This window comes from Arabidopsis thaliana (genome assembly GCF_000001735.4).
Source record: "Arabidopsis thaliana chromosome 1 sequence".
Classification (NCBI taxonomy): domain Eukaryota; kingdom Viridiplantae; phylum Streptophyta; class Magnoliopsida; order Brassicales; family Brassicaceae; genus Arabidopsis; species Arabidopsis thaliana.
The window spans coordinates 15,201,876-15,222,875 of NC_003070.9; the positions used below are offsets into that span (position 1 = coordinate 15,201,876).

At 38.4% G+C, this 21,000-nt stretch overlaps 3 pseudogenes across 3 annotated transcripts; 2 read left to right on the forward strand and 1 right to left on the reverse strand.

The window, feature by feature from the left end:
• Window positions 1-8,083: 8,083 nt before the first annotated feature.
• On the forward strand, window positions 8,084-11,854 carry AT1G40123 (annotated as a pseudogene; the record flags this gene model as incomplete). Its single annotated transcript has 1 exon — window positions 8,084-11,854.
• Window positions 11,855-12,404: 550 nt separating this feature from the next.
• On the forward strand, window positions 12,405-13,490 carry AT1G40125 (annotated as a pseudogene; the record flags this gene model as incomplete). The annotated part of the gene is made up of 1 exon: window positions 12,405-13,490.
• A 600-nt stretch (window positions 13,491-14,090) lies between these two features.
• AT1G40127 lies at window positions 14,091-19,389 on the reverse strand (annotated as a pseudogene; the record flags this gene model as incomplete). Its single annotated transcript has 1 exon — window positions 14,091-19,389.
• Window positions 19,390-21,000: the final 1,611 nt, after the last annotated feature.

Genomic DNA, 21,000 nt, shown 5'->3' on the forward strand with positions numbered 1-21,000 from the left:
CTAACAAGGAAAGATAAATTTAGGTTCATAGCCCTGGTTGTGGTTTTAGCCCTAATAAATCAATCATCCACCTCTCATCTTGTGATCTTTGATTCCAAAACGCTTACAAATATTGTGATTAGGTCTTAAAGTATATTTGCTCCACAACACTAAACCTAAACCTTAAACCCTAAACATAAATCCTACACCCTAAACTAAAAACCCAAAACCCTAAACCCTAAACCTTAAACTCTTAACCCTAAATCCTTAAACCTAAACCCTAAACCCTAAACTATAGACCCCAAACTTTTAACCAAAATCCTACTTTAGCTTCTTGAATCCGGTTGCGGTTCTAGTTCTTATGCTCAACGATACACAAAGCATCTAGTCATATGTGACTATAAATACGCTAACCAAGCTACTTCTTGATTCTCAAAGCTTTAATGGTGAAGTCGTAGTTCTTATGAGTTTTTGGTTTTGAATCGTATAACAAGGAAGCACTACTTTATTTTTCGGGATCTCGTTGAGGTTTTAGTTTTATATTCAATCATACACATGACACCTAGTCATATTTCACTCCGAAATGCTAACCAAGATTCTTCTTGCTTCTCTAAGTATCATAGTATAGTTGATCATAAACACTAAACCTAAACTCTACACCCAAACTCCCAAAACCTAAAATTCAACCCCTAAACCCTAACCCCTAAACCCTAAATCCTAAACCCGAAACCGTAAACCCTAAACCATAAAATTTTAAACCTGAACCCCAAACCAAAACCTTAAACCCTAAACCTTGAACCCTAAATCCTAAACCCAAAACCCTAAACCCTAAACCATGAACCCTAAATCCTAAACCCAAAACCCTAAACCCTAAAATCTTAACCCTAAACCGTTAAACCTAAACCCTAAACCCTAAACCCTAGATCCAAAACTTAAAACCTAAATCCTACTTTAGGCTTCCGGAATCCGGTTGTGGTTCTAGTTCTTATGCTCAATGATACACAAAGCATCTAGTCATATTTGACTTCAAATCCGCTAACCAAGCTGCTTCTTGATTCTCAAAGCTTTGATAGTGAAGACGAATTTCTTATGAGTTTTTGGTTTTGAATTGTTTAACAAGCACTACTTTACTTTTCGGGATCTGGTTGAGGTTCTAATTTTATATTCAATCATACACATGACATCTAGTTATATTTCAGTTAGAAACCCTAACCAAGATTCTTTTTGCTTCTTAAAGTATTATAGTATATTTGCTCCTAAACACTAAACATAAACTCTACACCATAAATCCCAAAACCTAAATCTTAAACCCTAAACCCTAAACCCTAAACCCTAAACCCAAAACCTAAAACCCTAAACCCTAAACTCTTACCCCTAAACCCTTAAACCTAAACCCAAAACCATAGTCCCCAAACTTTATAACCAAAATCCTACTTTAGCTTCTGGAACCCGGTTGCGGTTCTAGTTCTTATGCTCAACGATACACAAAGCATCTAGTCATATTTAACTACAAATCCGGTAGCAAAGCTTCTTCTTTATTCCCAAAGCTTTGATGGTGAAGCCAAAATTCTTATGAGTTTTTGGTGTTTTGAATCGTTTAACAAGGAAGCACTACTTTACTTTTCGACATCTGGTTCAGGTTTCTAGTTTTTTATTCAATCATACACATGACATGTTGTCATATTTCACTATGAAACGCTAACCAAGATTCTTCTTGCTTCTTAAAATATTATAGTATATTTGCTCATAAACACTAAACCTAAACTCTACACCATAAATCCCAAAACCTAAAATCTTAGCCCTAAACTCGAAAACCCTAAATCCTAAACCCTAAACCCTAAACCTTAAACCATAAACTCTTAACCCTAAAACCTTAAACCTAAACCCTTAAACCTAAACCTAAACCCTTACACCTAAACCCTAAACCCTAAACCATAGATCCCAAACTTTAAAACGTAAATCCTACTTTAGGCTTCCAGATTCGGTTGCGGTTCTAGTTCTTGTGCTAAATGGTACACAAAGCATCTAGTCATATTTGACTACAAATCCGCTAGCAAAGCTTCTTCTTTATTCCCAAAGCTTTGATGGTGAAGCAGAAATTCTTATGAGTTTTTGGTGTTTTGAATCGTCTAACAAGGAAGCACTACTTTACTTTTCGAGATCTGGTTGAGGTTCTAGTTTTCTATTCAATCATACACATGACATGTAGTCATATTTCACTCTGAAACGCTAACCAAGATTCTTATTGCTTCTTAAAATATTATAGTATATTTACTCCTAAACACTAAAACCTAAACTCTACACCATAAATCCCAAAACCTAAAATCTTACCCCTAAACCCGAAAACCCTAAACCCTAAACCCTAAACCCTAAACCATAAACCCTAAACCATAAACTCTTAACCCTAAACCCTTAAACCTAAACCCTAAACTCTTAAACCTAAACCCTAAACCCTAAACCATAGATCCCAAACTTTAAAACCTATGTCCTCCTTTAGGCTTCCAGAATCCGATTGCGGTTCTAGTTTTTATGCTCAATGATACACAAAGCATCTAGTCATATTTGACTACAAATCCGCTAACCAAGCTTATTCTTGATTATCAAAGTTTGATAGTGAAGCCGAATTCTTATGAGTTTTTGGTTTTGAACAGTTTAACAAGGAAGCACTACTTTACTTTTCGGGATCTGGTTGAGGTTCTAGTTTTATATACAATCATACACATAACATCTAGTCATATTTAACTCTGAAACGCTAACCTAGATTCTTTTTGCTTCATAAAGTATAAAATATATTTGCTACTAAACACTAAACATAAACCCTACACCCTAAATCCCAAGCCCTAAAATCTAATCCGTAAACCCTAAATACTAAACCTAAAACCTTAAACCCTAAACATAAATCCTACACCCTAAACTTAAAATCCAAAACCCTAAAACCTAAACCCAAAACACTAAACCCTAAACCCTAAACCCTAAACCCTAAACTCTTAACCCTAAACCCTTACACCTAAACCCAAAACCATAGTCCCCAAACTTTATAACCAAAATCGTACTTTAGCTTCTCGAAGCCGGTTGCGGTTCTAGTTCTTATGCTCAACGATACACAAAGAATCTAGTCATATTTGGCTATAAATCCGCTACCCAAGCCACTTCCTGATTCTCCAAGCTTTGATGGTAAAGTTAAAGATCTTATGAGTTTTTGGTCTTGAATCGTATAACAAGGAAGCACTATTTTACTTTTCGGGATCTCGTAGAGGTTCTAGTTTTATATATTCAATCATACACATGACATCTAGTCATATTTCACTCCGAAACGCTAACCAAGATTCTTCTTGCTTCTCTAAGTATCATACTATATTTGATCCTAAACACTAAACCTAAACCCTACACCCTAAATCCCAAAACCTAAATCCAACCCCTAAACCCTAACCCCTGAACCCTAATTCCTAAACCCGAAACTGTAAACCCTAAACCATAAACTCTTAACCCTAAACCCTTAAACCTAAACCCTAAACCATAGATCCCAAACTTTAAAACCTAAATCCAACTTTTGGCTTCCGGAATCCGGTTGTGGTTCTAGTTCTTATGCTCAATGGTACACAAAGCATCTTGTCATATTTGACTACAAATCCGCTAGCAAAGCTTCTTCTTTATTCCCAAAGCTTTGATGGTGAAGCCAAAATTCTTATGAGTTTTTGGTGTTTTGAATCGTTTAACAAGGAAGCACTACTTTACTTTTCGAGATCTGGTTGAGGTTCTAGTTTTCTATTCAATCATACACATGACATGTAGTCATATTTCACCCTGAAACGCTAAGCAAGATTCTTCTTGCTTCTTAAAATATTATAGTATATTTGCTCCTAAACACTAAACCTAAACTCTACACCTAAAACCTAAAACCATAAATCTTACCCAAAAACCCTAAACCCTAAACCCTAAACCCTACACCCTAAATCCTAAACCATAAACTCTCAAACCTAAACCCTTAAACCTAAACCCTTAAACCTAAACCCTAAACCCTTTAACCTAAACCCTAAACCCTAAACCATAGATCTCAAACTCTAAAACCTAAATCCTACTTTAGGCTTTCGGAATCCGGTTGCGGTTCTAGTTCTTATGCTCAATGATACACAAAGCATCTAGTCATATTTGACTACAAATACGCTACCCAAGCTTATTCTTGATTATCAAAGCTTTGATAGTGAAGCCGAATTCTTATGTGTTTTTAGTTTTTATACTGAATGATAAACAAAACATCAAGTCAATTTGGACTACAAAAACACAAACCAAGTTTCTTCATGATTCTGAAAGCTTTGATAGTGAACCCGAAGTTCTTAACAGTTTTTGGTTTTGAATCGTATAACAAGGAAGCACTACTTTACTCTTCGGGATCTCGTTGAGGTTCTAGTTTTATATTCAATCATACACATGACATCTACTCATATTTCACTCCGAAACGCTAACCCAGATTCTTCTTGCTCTTCAATGATTTGATGGTGTAACCTAAGTCCGTATGATTTTTGGTTCGGGATCTTCAAACAGGGAAAGATAAATTTAGGTTCATAGCCCTGGTTGTGGTTTTAGCCCTAAAACTCAATCATCCACCTATCATCTTGAGATATTTGATTCCAAAACGCTTACAAAGATTGTACTTACATATAAAAGTAAATTTGCTCCTCAACACTAAACCTAAAAACTTAAACCCTAAACATAAATCCTACACCCTAAACTAAAAATCCAAAACCCTAAAACCTAAACCCAAAACCTAAAACCCTAAACCCTAAACTCTTACCCCTAAACCCTTAACCCTAAACCCAAAACCATAGTCCCCAAACTTTAAAACCAAAATCCTACTTTAGCTTCTGGAAGCCGGTTGCGGTTCTAGTTCTTATGCTCAACAATACACAAAGAATCTAGTCATATTTGGCTATAAATCCGCTAACCAAGCCACTTCTTGATTCTCAAAGCTTTGATGGTGAAGTCAAAGATCTTATGAGTTTTTGGTCTTGAATCGTATAACAAGGAAGCACTACTTTACTTTTCGGAGGTTCTAGTTTTCTGTTCAATCATACACATGACATGTAGTCATATTTTACTCTGAAACGCTAACCAAGATTCTTCTTGCTTCTTAAAATCTTATAGTATATTTGCTCCTAAACACTAAACCTAAACTTTACACCATAAATCCCAAAACCTAAAATCTTACCCCTAAACCCGAAAACCCTAAACCCTAAACCCTAAACCCTAAACCCTAAACCCTAAACCCTAAACCATAAACTCTTAACCCTAAAACCTTAAACCTAAACCCTTAAACCTAAACCCTAAACTCTTAAACCTAAACCCTAAACCCTAAACCATAGATCCCAAACTTTAAAACCTAAGTCCTACTTTAGTCTTCCGGAATCCGGTTGTGGTTCTAGTTCTTATCCTCAATGATTCACAAAGCATCTAGTCATATTTGACTACAAATCCGCTAACCAAGCTTATTCTTGATTCTCAAAGCTTTGATAGTGAAGCCGAATTCTTATGAGTTTTTGGTTTTGAATAGTTTAACAAGGAAGCACTACTTTACTTTCGGGATTTGGTTGAGGTTCTACTTTTATATTCAATCATACACGTAACATCTAGTCATATTTAACTCTGAAACGCTAACCTAGATTCTTTTTGCTTCTTAAAGTATTAAATATATTTGCTCCTAAACACTAAACATACACCCTACACCCTAAATCCCAAACCCTAAAATCTAATTCCTAAACCCTAAACCCTAAACCCTAACTCTAAACCCTAAACCGTACACCCTAAACCTTAAAACCTAAACCCTAAACGCAAAACCTTAACCTTAAACCTTAAACCCTGAATCCTACTTTAACTTCCAAGCTCTTATTGCGTTTCTAGTTTTTATACCGAATGATAAACAAAACATCAAGTGAATTTGGACTACAAAAACACAAACCAAGCTTCTTCATGATTCTCAAAGCTTTGATGGTGAACCCGAAGTTCTTAACAGTTTTTGGTTTTGAATCGTATAACCAGGAAGCACTACTTTACTCTTCGGGATCTCGTTGAGGTTCTAGTTTTATATTCAATCATACACATGACATCTACTCATATTTCACTCCGAAATGCTAACCCAGACTCTTCTTGCTCTTCAAAGCTTTGATGGTGTAGCCTAAGTCCGTATGATTTTTGGTTTTGGATCTTCTAACAGGGAAAGATAAATTTAGGTTCATAGCCCTCGTAATGGTTTTAGCCCTAAAACTCAATCATCCACCTATCATCTTGAGATTTTTGATTCCTAAACGCTTACAAAGATTGTGCTTACTTTTTAAAGTATATTTGCTCCTCAACACTAAACCTAAAACCTTAAACCCTAAACATAAATCCTACACCCTAAACTAAAAATCCAAAACCCTAAAACCTAAACCTAAAACCCTAAACCCTTAACCTTAAACCCTAAACTCTTAACCCTAAACCCTTAAACCTAAACCCAAAACCATAGTCCCCAAACTTTATAACCAAAATCCTACTTTAGCTTCTGGAAGCCGGTTGCGGTTCTAGTTCTTATGCTCAACAATACACAAAGCATCTAGTCATATTTGGCTATAAATCCGCTAACCAAGCCACTTCTTGATTCTCAAAGCTTTGATGGTAAAGTCAAAGATCTTATGAGTTTTTGGTCTTGAATCGTATAACAACGAAGCACTACGTTACTTATCGGGATCTCGTTGAGGTTGTAGTTTTATATATTCAATCATACACATGACATCTAGTCATATTTCACTCCGAAACGCTAACCAAGATTCTTCTTGCTTCTCTAAGTATCATACTATATTTGATCCTAAACACTAAACCGAAACTCTACACCCTAAATCCCAAAACCTAAAATCCAACCCCTAAACCCTAACCCCTGAACCGTCAATCCTAAACCCGAAACTCTAAACCCTAAACCATAAACTCTTAACTCTAAACCCTTAAACCTAAACCCTAAACCATATATCCCAAACTTTAAAACCTAAATCCTACTTTAGGCTTCTGGAATCCGGTTGCGGTTTTAGTTCTTATGCTCAATGATACACAAAGCATCTAGTCATATTTGACTACAAATCCGCTAGCAAAACTTCTTCTTTATTCCCAAAGCTTTGATGGTGAAGCCGAAATTCTTATGAGTTTTTGGTGTTTTGAATCGTTTAACAAGGAAGAACTACTTTACTTTTCGAGATCTGGTTGAGGTTCTAGTTTTCTATTCAATCATACACATGACATGTAGTCATATTTCACTATGAAATGCTAACCAAGATTCTTCTTGCTTCTTAAAGTATTAAGTATATTTGCTCCTAAACACTAAACATAAACCCTACACCCTAAATCCCAAACCCGAAAATCTAATCCCTAAACCCTAAACCTTAAATCCTAACGCTAAACCTTAAACCCTAAACCCTAACTCTAAACCCAAAACCCACTACAAGAAAACTGACAAACAACGACTACAGAAAGTGACAACAGATGTAGTCGTCGTTTTTGGCGACTACGTCACGACCGTTTTACGACACATATACGACAACATGAACATTAGTAGTCAAATAGTCGTTATTTTACGACTAAATATGTTAGTCGGCAAATAATCGTATAGTAACAAATATTTAACGATTATATTATTGAAGGGAGACGTTTGTCGTTACATAGTCGTAAATGGACGACTACAGTTTCCGACTGCGGAAGTTAGTCGCCCAATCGACGACTAAAATACGACACATATCTGTAATCGTAAAATTGTCGCAACTGAGTCGCAGAATAGTCGCATTAAGTTGTTGGAAAACGTTTTCCGCATTGCCAAGTAGGTACACCTAATTTGTTTGTTGTAGTCGTAAATTAGTCATAAAAATTCGTCTATATAATCAAAATTCACGACTTCTTTCACAAACAAATCAAAACAACAATCAAAAGAAAAAAAAACAAAAACAATAGAAATTTAGTTTATTCTATAATGGCGGGAAACTACAATTATGGCGGTAGTGGCGGTTTCTATCGAGATTGGATGTACAAGAGATTCGATGAAGTGACGGGGAATTTGTCAGCCGAATACGTCGCATGAGTTGAGGAATTCATGACATTCGCTAATAGTCAGCGTATAGTACAGAGTTGTCGAGGTAAATTTCATTGTCCTTGTAGTGTATGCAAGAATGAAAAACACATCATCTCGGGTAGAAGAGTTAGTAGTCATTTGTTTAGTCAAGGATTTATGCCTTATTATTATGTTTGGTATAAGCATGGAGAAGAATTGAATATGGATATCGGAACTAGTTACACGGATAGGACGTATTTTAGTGAGAATCATGAAGAAGTGGGTAATGTTGTAGAAGATCCATATGTGGATATGGTGAACGATGCATTTAATTTTAACGTGGGGTATGATGATAACGTGGGTCATGATGATAACTATCATCATGATGGTAGTTATCAGAATGTGGAAGAGCTGGTCCCTAACCATTCAAATAAGTTCTACGACTTGTTAGAAGGTGCAAATAATCCATTGTACGATGGTTGTCGTGAAGGGCAGTCGCAGTTATCATTAGCATCTCGACTCATGCACAACAAAGCGGAGTATAATATGAGTGAAAAGTTGGTGGACTCCGTTTGCGAGATGTTTACAGATTTTTTACCAGAAGGAAACCAGTCTGCCACTTCACATTACCAGACCGAGAACTTGATGCGCAATTTAGGACTTCCATATCATACGATTGATGTTTGCAAAAACAATTGTATGTTATTTTGGAAAGAAGACGAAAAAGAAGATCAATGTCGATTTTGTGGCGCACAAAGATGGAAGCCTAAGGACGACTGTCGAAGAACCAAAGTACCATATAGTCGTATGTGGTATCTACCTATTACAGACTGGTTGAAGAGCATGTATCAGAGCCATAAGACAGCTGCGACTATGCGATGGCATGCTGAGCACCAATCAAAGGAGGGAGAAATGAATCATCCTTCAGATGCGGCAGAGTGGAGATATTTCCAAGAGTTACATCCCCGGTTTGCTGAAGAACCCCGTAACGTTTATCTCGGGTTGTGTACTGATGGATTCAATCCATTTGGCATGTCTCGTAATCATTCGTTGTGGCCTGTGATCCTAACTCCATATAATTTACCCCTTGGTATGTGCATGAATACAAAGTACTTATTTCTTACCATTCTGAATTCTGGACCAAATCATCCTCGAGCTATTCTTGATGTCTTCCTCCAACCTCTGATTGAGGAGCTAAAAGAGTTGTGGTGTACTGGAGTCGATGCGTACGATGTTTCATTGAGTCAGAATTTTAATCTAAAAGCAGTACTACTCTGGACGATTAGCGACTTTCCCGCGTATAGCATGTTATCAGGATGGACTACTCATGGTAAATTGTCTTGTCCAGTTTGCATGGAAAGTACAAAGTCTTTTTATCTACCCAATGGACGGAAGACATGTTGGTTTGATTGTCACCGTAGATTTCTTCCTCATGGTCATCCATCTCGTAGGAACAAAAAAGACTTTCTCAAAGGAAGAGACGCTTCTAGCGAGTATCCACCCGAATCTTTGATAGGGGAGCAAATTTATTACGAGCGGTTGGCTAGTGTAAATCCACCCAAAACGAAGGATGTTGGTGAGAACGGTCATGAAAAGAAGATGCGAGGCTATGGGAAGGAACATAATTGGCACAAAGAAAGCATATTGTGGGAGTTGTCTTACTGGAAGGACCTCAATCTTCGACATAATATTGATGTTATGCATACAGAGAAGAATTTTCTTGACAACATCATGAACACTCTCTTGGGTGTTAAGGGTAAATCAAAAGACAATATCATGTCAAGATTGGATATTGAGAAATATTGTTCTCGGCCAGGCTTACATATTGATAGTACGGGTAAAGCTCCTTTTCCACCGTATACATTGACAGAAGAAGCCAAACAGAGTTTATTTCAATGTGTGAAACATGATGTTAGATTTCCAGATGGTTATTCTTCAGATTTGGCTAGTTGTGTAGATTTGGAGAATGGTAAGTTTTCAGGCATGAAGAGTCATGATTGTCATGTTTTTTATGGAGCGACTACTTCCATTTATCTTTGCTGAACTTCTTGACCGGAATGTCCACCTTGCATTATCAGGTACAATTCTAACTATTTTTTATGGAGAAATTTTTTTATGTAATTATTCAACTTCCACATATATTTTAGGAATTGGAGCATTTTTCCGGGACCTATGTTCGAGAACTTTACAGACAAGTCGGGTTCAAATTCTCAAATAGAACATAGTTTTAATCATCTGTAACTTGGAAAAGATCTTTCCACCATCATTTTTTGATGTTATGGAACATCTACCTATCCATCTCCCATACGAAGCTGAATTGGGTGGCCCTGTCCAATATAGGTGGATGTATCCATTTGAGAGGTTTTTCAAAAAGTTGAAAGGAAAAGCAAAGAACAAAAGATATGCTGCAAGCTTAATTGTTGAGTCATATATCAATGACGAGATTGCTTATTTTTCAGAGCACTACTTTGCCGATCATATACAAACAAAATCAAGGTAAATACCTTTATTTATCTAACATGTTGCTATACTACTTCGATCTTAATTCAATTATATGTGGCAGGTTAACAAGATTCGATGAAGGTGAAGTTCCTGTATATCATGTCCCTGGAGTACCTAATATATTTATGCAGGTCGGCCGTCCAAGTGGTGCAATGCATGTAGAATGGCTTTCAGAGAAAGATTACCAAAATGCACATGCATATGTTTTAAGAAATTGTGACTATTTTAAACCATTTGAGAGGTATTTTTAATCACTTTGATTTATTCATAGATAAGATCACTTTGATTTATTTGTCTTCGTTTGTTGAGACAGTATGTTCGAGGATTATCTTTCTGCGAAATATCCATCCTTGTCCGAAAAATAACTCTACGTCAGAAGAGCTGAAGAATATCATCTATCGGTTAAAGAATATGTAAGTCTACAGTAATTTTGGTTCATGAATGTAACTATTTGTCTGTTTTCTTGTAGCTAGTGATTTAATTTAAGATCATATTGATATTGTTTATCTATATTATGTAGGTAACATATTGGAACACTAATTCTCCATTTCCTACTTGGGTTCAAGAGATTGTGCAAGGACCTTTGAACAAGGTTAAAACTTGGCCAATGTATTTCACAAGAGGATATTTGTTTCATACGCAAACCCACGGTGCTGGACGAAAGACATGTAATTATGGGGTATGTGTTAAAGGTGAAAATTACGCTGATTCATCTGATGAAGCAGATTTCTACGGTACCTTAACTGATGTCATAGAACTCGAGTATGAGGGCATCGTCAATTTGAGGATCACACTTTTTAAGTGTAAGTGGTATGACCCAAAGATCGGGAGAGGAACTCGCCGAAACCATGGTGGCGTTGTAGATGTTCTATCTACGAGGAAATACAATAAATACGAGCCATTTATTCTTGGTACGTAATTAAGTATACTTAAAATTTCTAATTCATTAATAAATAATGTTGTATATGTTTTTGTTGATATATGTATAACATGTTTGAACAGCATCTCAAGCAGATCAAGTTTGTTATATTCCATATCCATATACAAAGAAACCAATGAACATTTGGCTCAGTGTTTTAAAGGTCAATCCAAGGGGAAACATTTCTGGACAATATGAAAATACTGATCCGACACTGTTGCAAACCGAGGATGATGAAGCTGTTTTGCAGACTACAATTGAAGATCTTGTAATAGACTATCCGGTAGCAGACGTAACCCCAATCATCCTCGATTACGATATTGGAGATGCTGAACCAGAAGATGAATTCCGACGTAATTTATCGTCCTCGGATGAAGATGAAATAGAAGACGAAGATGAATAATAATTGTGTGAAACATATGTATAATTAATTATTTGAATAAATTTTGTAATATACGATGTATTTGAATAAGTATTTGAATAAGTATTTGAATAATTATTAAAAAATTATTAAATAATTTTAAAAGACATAAGGTGACGAAATTACGACTATTATGCGACTACCATGTAAGATGTTGAGCTTCGAATAACAAAGCCCAAACCCAACTCAGGTGGTGACAAATATACGACTACACAGCGACTATCTTGTAAGCTGTTGGGCTTCGAAATCACAAAGCCCAAACCCAACTTAAGTGGTGACAATTATACGACTACACAGCGACACTTGTGTATGTTGTTGGGCTTCGAAATTACTAAGCCCATAACCCAATTTATGTGGTGACGGTTCGGCGACTATGGGGAGACAACGGTGTAAGTTATTGGGCTTTTAATCGTCGAAGCCCAAACCCAATTGATTTAGTGACTATTATGCGACTGATATACGACTACTCCAGTGTTGAAAACCCTAATTCGATTCATTTCTCCTTCGTTCCAAACACTTAGCCACTTCTTCGATTCTTCTCTTCTTCTCTCTTCTTCTTCTTCCTCGATCTTCTTCGATCTTCTTCTTCTTCTTCTTCTTCTTCTTCTTAACCCTAAATCGATTCTCTTCTTCTTCTTCTTCTTCTTCTTCTTCTTCTTCTTCTTCTTCTTCTTCTTCTTCTTCTTCTTCTTCTTCTTCTTCTTCTTCTTCTTCTTCTTCTTCTTCTTCTTCTTAACCCTAAATCGATCTTCGATTCTCTCTTCTTCGATTCTCTCTTCTTCGGTTCTCTAATCTTCGATTCTCTCTAAATCGATTCTCTCATCTCCAAGAGGATGCCTAACGCCGGTCGTGGAGGATCTCGAAAGAGGAAGACCACACCAAACGTGACTCAAAGAGCCGGAGGTTCAACGCCTGCTGGAAGACCCTCTTCGCTACCGCAGCAGTACGATTTCACCCCGGCGGCGACGGCGGTTCAAGTTTCTGCATCGATTCCGCCTCAAGGAGCCGGCGTCGGCGCCTCATCCTCTGCCCCCCACTACCGTAACTACCCACCACCGCAGCAACTCTTCCAACACTCCACCAATCAACCACAGCGTGTAGATCCGTTGCCACCACAAGAGACTGCTCAGCAAGACCCTCCTCTTTCTCCGGATCCAAAAACTGCATCTCACAGTCATCCCTCGTCTCAAGGCAACAACTTCCAAGAGGGCATTCCTGCAGTGTTGCCGGAGCTCCAAGAAGACTCCGTGGTTGCTCTGAATGACATTCTCTCTGTGCCTGGCAGAGAAGCGTGGTGTTGTGTGTTGTCTCCCATTCCTCGGCCAAAAACCGAATGGTAAGTTCACTTTAAATTCCCTGTTTTCTTGTTCTGTATGCTCTATTGTGAATCAAACCGAAAATGTGAACCTTGTTGGCTGTTGTGTTGTGAAACATTGTTGGCTCTTGTGTTGCTAGTGTTTTCGGGTTAGCCATTTAGTCAAGTTTAGTTCTAGACTCATTAGTTTATGTAGTAATGCCTGTTTTATTGTTGTTAGATGCTCTGTTGTGAATCGGTCAAACATAGATGAGTGTTGTGTTGTGATTACATTAGTTCCTGGTCATTAGTTTAGTTCAGTTCTAAACTCGTGTTATGTTGTTCTATATTACACAAATGATGATGCTTTGATTGTGAATGATGCTATATTGTTGAGACAGTACTATTGTGGAACATAGTTTATAGTCGTGTGTGACTTGTATTTCTTTTGGGAACATAACTTTGTTCACTTTTGTAACATGTTTACTTCTTTCTTTGTTGGCTTTGGAATCAAACCGAAAATGTGAACCTTGTTGGCTGTTGTGTTGTGAAACATTGTTGGCTCTTGTGTTGCTAGTGTTTTCGGGTTAGGCATTTAGTCAAGTTTAGTTCTAGACTCATTAGTTTATGTAATAATGCCTGTTTTATTGTTGTTTGATGCTCTTTTGTGAATCGGTCAAACATAGTTGAGTGTTGTGTTGTGATTACATTAGTTCTTGGTCATTAGTTTAGTTCAGTTCTAAACTCGTGTTATGTTGTTCTATATTACACAAATGATGATGCTTTGATTGTGAATAATGCTATATTGTTGAGACAGTACTATTGTGGAACATGGTTTATAGTCGTGTGTGACTTGTATTTCTTTTGGGAAAATAACTTTGTTCACTTTTGTAACATGTTTACTTCTTTCTTTATTAATGCCAAGTTTGCCTGCTCCTTCCTCTTTCTTGTTATCAAACACACGTTTCAAAACATAATCTCCCACAAAGAAAGGTCTGCTTTTGACTTTCGAATTGTAATACCGAGCTGCTGCGTGTTGATAATTCTGAATTCGGATTAAGGCTTGATCTCGCCTCTCGTTGATGGTATCTAGCGAATCGACGAGCATTGCAGAATTCTCTTTTTCATTCAAAGGGGCTTCCGTTCGACGAAGTCCTGGTACATTGAGCTCGGCTGGTACAACTGCCTCCATCCCGTAAACCAATGAAAACGGGGTTTCGCCGGTCGAGCGCCTAGGAGTTGTGCGATATGCCCATAAGACTGGCTGAAGTTCATCATACCATCCCCCCTTTAAATTACTTAAGCGTTTCTTAAGATTGCTTAGAATTATCTTGTTTGCAGCTTCGGCCTATCTGTTCCCCTGTGGATACCGCAGAGTAGAATAACTAACCTTAATCCCCCAGTCCGAGCAAAATGCTTCAAACTCGTGCAAAATAAATTGCAGTCCATTGTCAGTAACTATTTCGTATGGAACGCCATGCCTGCAAATGATGTTCTTCCAAATGAAAGTCTTTACTGCCGAATCTTTAATATTCACATACGCTTCAGCTTCAATCCACTTCGAAAAATAATCAGTTAGAACCAGTAGATATTGTACACCTCGGGTTGACCTATGCAATGGTCCAATGATATCCATTGACCATCTCATGAAAGGGTACGGGGCGGAGATCGAAGAGAATAACTCCGAAGGTTAGTGAATGAGTGGTGCATGGAGTTGGCAACGTTTGCATCGTTGAGCATACTTAAAGCAGTCCGTGATCATAGTAGGCCAGTAGTAACCCATTCTCTTGATCTTGAAAGCCATAGCCCTTCCCGAGGAATGACTTCCACACAAGCCTTCATGTACTTCGCTCAAAACAATCTCGACTTCGGGCCCAAAAATGCAAAGTAGGGATCGCTTACACCTCGTCTATACAAAGAATTCTTTGATAGACAAAATTTCGCGCTAACGATTCTCATTTTCCTAGCTTGCCATTTGTTCTTTGGGAGCTCGCCTGTAACGATGTAATGCTTTATTGGCCCCCTCCAATCAGCCCCCCAATCTTTAGCCGGAATTTGGTTAATTTCGTGAAACACTCGAGGTTCTGGTTCGGGATGTTCATTTGGTGCTAGTACATCCTCGTCAACCCACAGTTCAGTTTCAGCTTCAATTGTAGGGCTAGGAGTGATTTCTTCAATTAGTTCGATCCCAATATCTTCCTGCACAGCAGACTTAGGTACAGTTGTTTCTTTTCACTTTCGCTTTTTGACAGGTGGTAATTCAACAGTAGGTTCGCCACGATCTCGGGCTGCAGCTCGGAATCTTGTGACTACGAATGCCCCCTTTTCTTCCTTAATGCTCCTTTCCGAAATACACTCTATTGGAATGATTCTTCTAACTTCGGGATCGGATGTTGATGTTAGGGCCGTGAACGCATCTGTGGTAGTGTTTTCTCCCCGTGGTATGAGAATGAATTCGAATTTCCTAAAATTTTTAGCCAAGTCTTTGACCACTTCAAGATATGCCTCCATTCGTGAGTCTTTTGCTTCATAATCACCATTGAATTGGTTAACAACCAGTTGCGAATCACAGTAGGCGACCACTTCATTGGCCCCAACTCCCTGTGCCAACCTAAGTCCAGCGATTAATGCTTCGTACTCTGCTTCATTATTAGATGCGGTGAATAACAAGCAAAATGACTATTCAAGGATTTCCGAAGTGGGAGATTCTAACTTGATTCCCACCCCGGATCCATTCTTTGATGAGGATCCATCAACATGTAGCTTCCAAGTCTGGTTTTGCGACTGTTCCTTCTCTCCGGGTACCGGTAATTCTGTTAAAAAATCGGCTAGGACCTGAGCTTTCATGGCGACTCGGTTCTTGTACCCTATATCATATTCACTTAACTCCACCGCCCATTTTGCTAATCTACCGGACTGGTTCGGACTATGGAGAATAGTCCGAAGTGGCTGATTGGATAATACTTCGATTGGATGGGATTGAAAATAAGGACGAAGTTTTCGAGCGGAAGTTACTACTGCAAGTGCAAGCTTCTCCATCATTGTGTATCTGGTTTCAGGGTTCGTCATGGATTTACTTATGTAATAAATTGGTTTTTGTTCCCCCCGGTCTTCTCGGATTAGGACTCCGCTAACTGCATGGTTAGAAACTGAGACGTATAGATAGAGTTTTTCGTCTACCTCTGGTTTGTTCAGTACAGGTGACGAAGTTAGATACGCTTTTAGCTGTCTGAATGCTTCCTCACACTTCTCATCCCAAAGAAATACTTTGTTACCCTTTAAGATTTGATAAAAGAGTAAAGATTTATCGGTCGACCTTGAAATAAAACGATTCAATGCTGCAATCCGACTGGTTAATCGTTGTACTTCCTTGAAATTCTTCGGAGACGGCATGTTGAGAAAAGCGTTGATTTGGTTTGGGTTTGCCTCAATTCCTCTTTTCGTGACAATGTAGCCGAGAAATTCCTTGGATGGGACTCCAAACGTGCACTTCGCCGGATTTAACTTCATTTGATATTGGTTAAGAATCACGAAACACTCTTCCAGATGCTTTACGTGGTCTTCCTTTTTCAACGACTTAACCAGCATATCATCGATGTAGACTTCCATTGTTTTTCCTAGATGCTCGTTGAACATCTTGTTTACCAACCGTTGATAAGTTGGTCCTGCATTCTTCAATCCGAATGGCATAACTTTGTAACAATAGATACCCCTATCCGTGATAAATGAAGTTTTCTCTTAATCTTCCGGATTCATCATGATTTGGTTATATCCCGAAAAGGCATCCATGAAGGATAACAATTCATTCCCGGCGGTTGACTCCACAAGACGATCTATGTGTGGGAGTGGGAAACTCTCTTCCGGACAAGCTTTGTTGAGATCTGTAAAGTCGATGCACACTCTATCCTTTCCATTCTTCTTTTTGACTACAACGGTGTTTGCTAACAATTCTGGATATTGTACCTCCCTTATAGATCCAATTTTCAGAAGTTTATCCACTTCGTCGTTTACTGCTTTAGCTCTCTCCACTCCGAGTTTTCTTCTTTTTGTTTCACCTGTTTGAAACTCGGGTCTACTTTTAACTCGTGACAAATTATATTTGGATCTATGCCAGGCATATCTGCTGCCGACCAGGCAAATAATTTCTTGTTCCTTTTTAACAGCTCAATCAAGGCTTCCTTTACTTCGCCCGATAAAGTAGCTCCGATTCGGACTTTTTGATCTAGTTTATCTGCTTCTAGAATTACTTCGATCACGACATCATCTACTTTATGCCCGCTAGGAAATCTTGGGATCACTCCTTTCTTTGCGGGTTTCATTAATTGTTATTGAATTTTTAATCGGTGGCTAGCTAAATAACAAGTTCTCGAAGCTTCTTGATCTCCCCGAATTGTTTCCACTCCACTCGGAGTTGGGAATTTGAGGCACTGGTGATAAGTAGAAGGGACCGCTTTCATTTGATAGATCCACGGAGTTCCAAGAATGATGTTATAGGCTGCTGGTTTATCGAACACGACAAAATCCACAATCTTCGAGGTCTTTCCAGCCAAAACTGGTAGCTTGATAGTTCCGAGAGACATTGCCTATTCACTTGTAAAAGCCACTAAGGGTGATGGAGGTCCTACCACGTTCGCCTTGCTTATCCCCATCCTTTCCAAAGTGATAAGAAAAATTAAGTCTACCAAACTGCCAATATCAATGAGGATCCTTGACACTTCGAAGTTAGCAACATCCAACGTAATTACGAGCGCATCATCATGAGGTCTTTCGAGATGTTGCGTCTCCATCTCCTCGAACAATATCGAAGTGCCTTGAAAATCTACCTCTTCACTTAAGCTTGATTTCAAATGAACGTTGCGTCTATGCTTCTTGATTGCACTGATGGAGTTACGGTAGAGTTTAGACCCTCCAAGAATTACATTGATTTTACCCTTTGAAGTTCTTGGTTCCTCTTCGCCCGCCGGCCTTGGTCTTTTAGAATTTTGAGTCTCTAGATTATCCGTTGATTCATATTATTGCTTGATGAAATTCTCCATGTTGAATTTTGAGATATCTCCAATGGCCCATAATTCTGCGAGATGCCTCTTAAGGACACTGCAGTCTTTGGTCAGATGTCCACTGTCTCGGTGTATATCGCAGTACGAGCTTTCATCTCGGACCCAGGTGTTCGACCTTCCTTTCCCCTGAAAATGCTTTTCGACGTTGTTATTGAATGGTTGCGAACCAAACTTCCTTGGTCCCTGATTCTCCCGAGGTTCGAACTTCTTGGGCGGAAAAGTGATCGGTGGTTTTGCTTGCTTATTTCTTTTTGCGAAACTTTCTTTTTCATCTTCGACTTCCATCCAATTATTCGCTCGAAATAGTGCGTCTTGAATAGTATCAGGTTTGTGAAGTATCAGATCTTCCTTAAACCTCGAATCATGCCATAATCCCTTTCGAAGAGCAGACAGAGCCGATTGTTGTGAGATTCTTGGGAGCTTTGAAAGCACGTTTTTGAATTTGGTAATGAAAGTCCGAAGTGTCTCATTTCGCCCTTGAGATAGATTCCAGAAGTCGGTGTCCGAAATGCTCTTATCCAATAGAATTGAGTATTGTTTTAAAAATACTGCCGATACTTCGTTGAAATTACTGATCGATCCTGGTTCCAATTGAGTGAACCACATCAGGGCTTGCCCACACAGATTTTTGGAGAAAAGTTTGCAATACCCTGCGTCTTCATCGGCTTCGTTTAGGTCAACTCGCCCAGCGGCTATCAGAAAGGCTGCGAGATAACCTTTCGGATCTTCCAAACTATTATATGGTTCTAAGTTGAGTTTTCGAGAATCTCTGATTCTCAAACTCGCAATTCGCGGAGTGAACGGTGTTCGCCTAGCTTCCTCGATAACTCGGTTGATATCCGGCTCCGAGCTTGTAGCTTGGTGGAATCTCGTCCTCATTTCTTTTAACTCCCGGCTTACTTCTTTCATGGTTTCGAGTTGGTCGAAGTTTTCCTGCTCGTGCTGGTCACTGAACTGGTTATCGTCTTCAGGATGTGTTTCTCCATCTTCTGGTTGATTCTCTGCGTTTGTACCATCCGGGGTCGTTTGGTCACTTGTTGCATTTCGCGGAAGGGAATTTGGGGATCCGAAGATAGTTCTCCGAACTCTAGAATTTCCTGCATTTAAAGAACGGACACGAGACTGAATGGTACTAACATTTTGGCTGAGTGATACCTGGGTTGTTTGCAATGTTTCAACGGTTTTTTCCACGCTTGAGGGTTTTGGCTATCGAAGCGTTGGTAGCATCCTCTCCAGACATTGCGGATCACTTCTGGTATGTAATGCACAGAAAAAATTTGATGACTCAAGAATCCTCCGTCCCCACAGACGGCGCCAAAATGTGGATGTCGAATTCACACTCAAGTATTTATTTACTTAGTGGGAAGGATTATTCTTGAGGACAAATATACTAGAAAATAAATGGATGATTATAGAGAAAACTATGAGTATTGTAAAAGAAAGTGTATAGCTAATTTGCACCAAGAAATGCGTGTGTCTTTACATGATCTTTGGCTCACAATATATACCCAAAGAATACATTTAATTCTTATTTAATCTCAATCATTCTATCTTAAACGCATCCGTTTCCAATCTTCGAATTAATTATTTGAACGTTTAAATTTGAATCCACTCTGGGCCTTCCTGACTTCACCTTTCGGCCCATTCGGCCTCTTCAATCCGAGTAATCTTGACTTCGATTCTTCCCTCACTTCGCAGGTCAGCACCTCATCCACACTCTCACTTCGAGGAAACTTGTGGGCCTTTTATCTTATGGGCTTCTTTTACCCACATAGCAATCTTTGGCCGGATCCGAGCCCATGGTGCGGGATCCGACACCAACAGTTGAGGTTCTAGTTTCATATTTAATCATACACATAACATCTAGTCATATTTAACTCTGAAACGCTAACCTATATTCTTTTTGCTTCTTATAGTATATATTTGCCACTAAACCTAAACTCTACACCATAAATCCCAAAACCTAAAATCTAACCCCTAAACCCTAAATCTTAAACCCTAAACCCTAAATCTTAAACCCTAAACCCTAAACCCTAAACCCTAAACCCATAACTTTAAAACCTAAACCCTACTTTAGCATCCAGAATCCAGTTGCGGTTCTAGTTCTTATACTCAATGATACACAAAGCATCTAGTCATAATTGACTACAAATACGCTAACCAAGCTTCTTGATTCTCAAAGCTTTGATGGAGAAGCCGAAGTTCTAATGAGTTTTTGGTTTTGAATTGTACAATAGGGAAACAATACTTTACCTTTCGAGATCTAGTTAAGGTTCTAGTTTTATATTTAATCATACACATGATACCACGTAGTCATATTTCACTCTGAAACGCAAACCAAGATTTTTCTAGCTTCTTAAAATATTATAATATATTGCTCCTAAACACTAAACATAAACCCTACACCCTAAATCCCAAACCCTAAAATCTTATCCCTACTTTAACTTCCTGGTTCTTATTCCGTTTCTAGTTTTTATACTAAATGATAAACAAAACATCAAGTCAATTTGGACTACAAAAACACAAACCAAGCTTCTTCATGATTCTCAAAGCTTTGATGGTAAACCCGAAGTTCTTAACAGTTTTTGGTTTTGAATCGTATAACAAGGAAGCACTACTTTACTCTTCTGGATCTCGTTGAGGTTCTAGTTTTATATCCAATCATACACATAACATCTACTCATATTTCACTCCAAAAATGCTAAACCTAAACTCTACACCTTAAATCCCAAAACCTGAAATCCTACCCCTAAACCCTAACCCCTG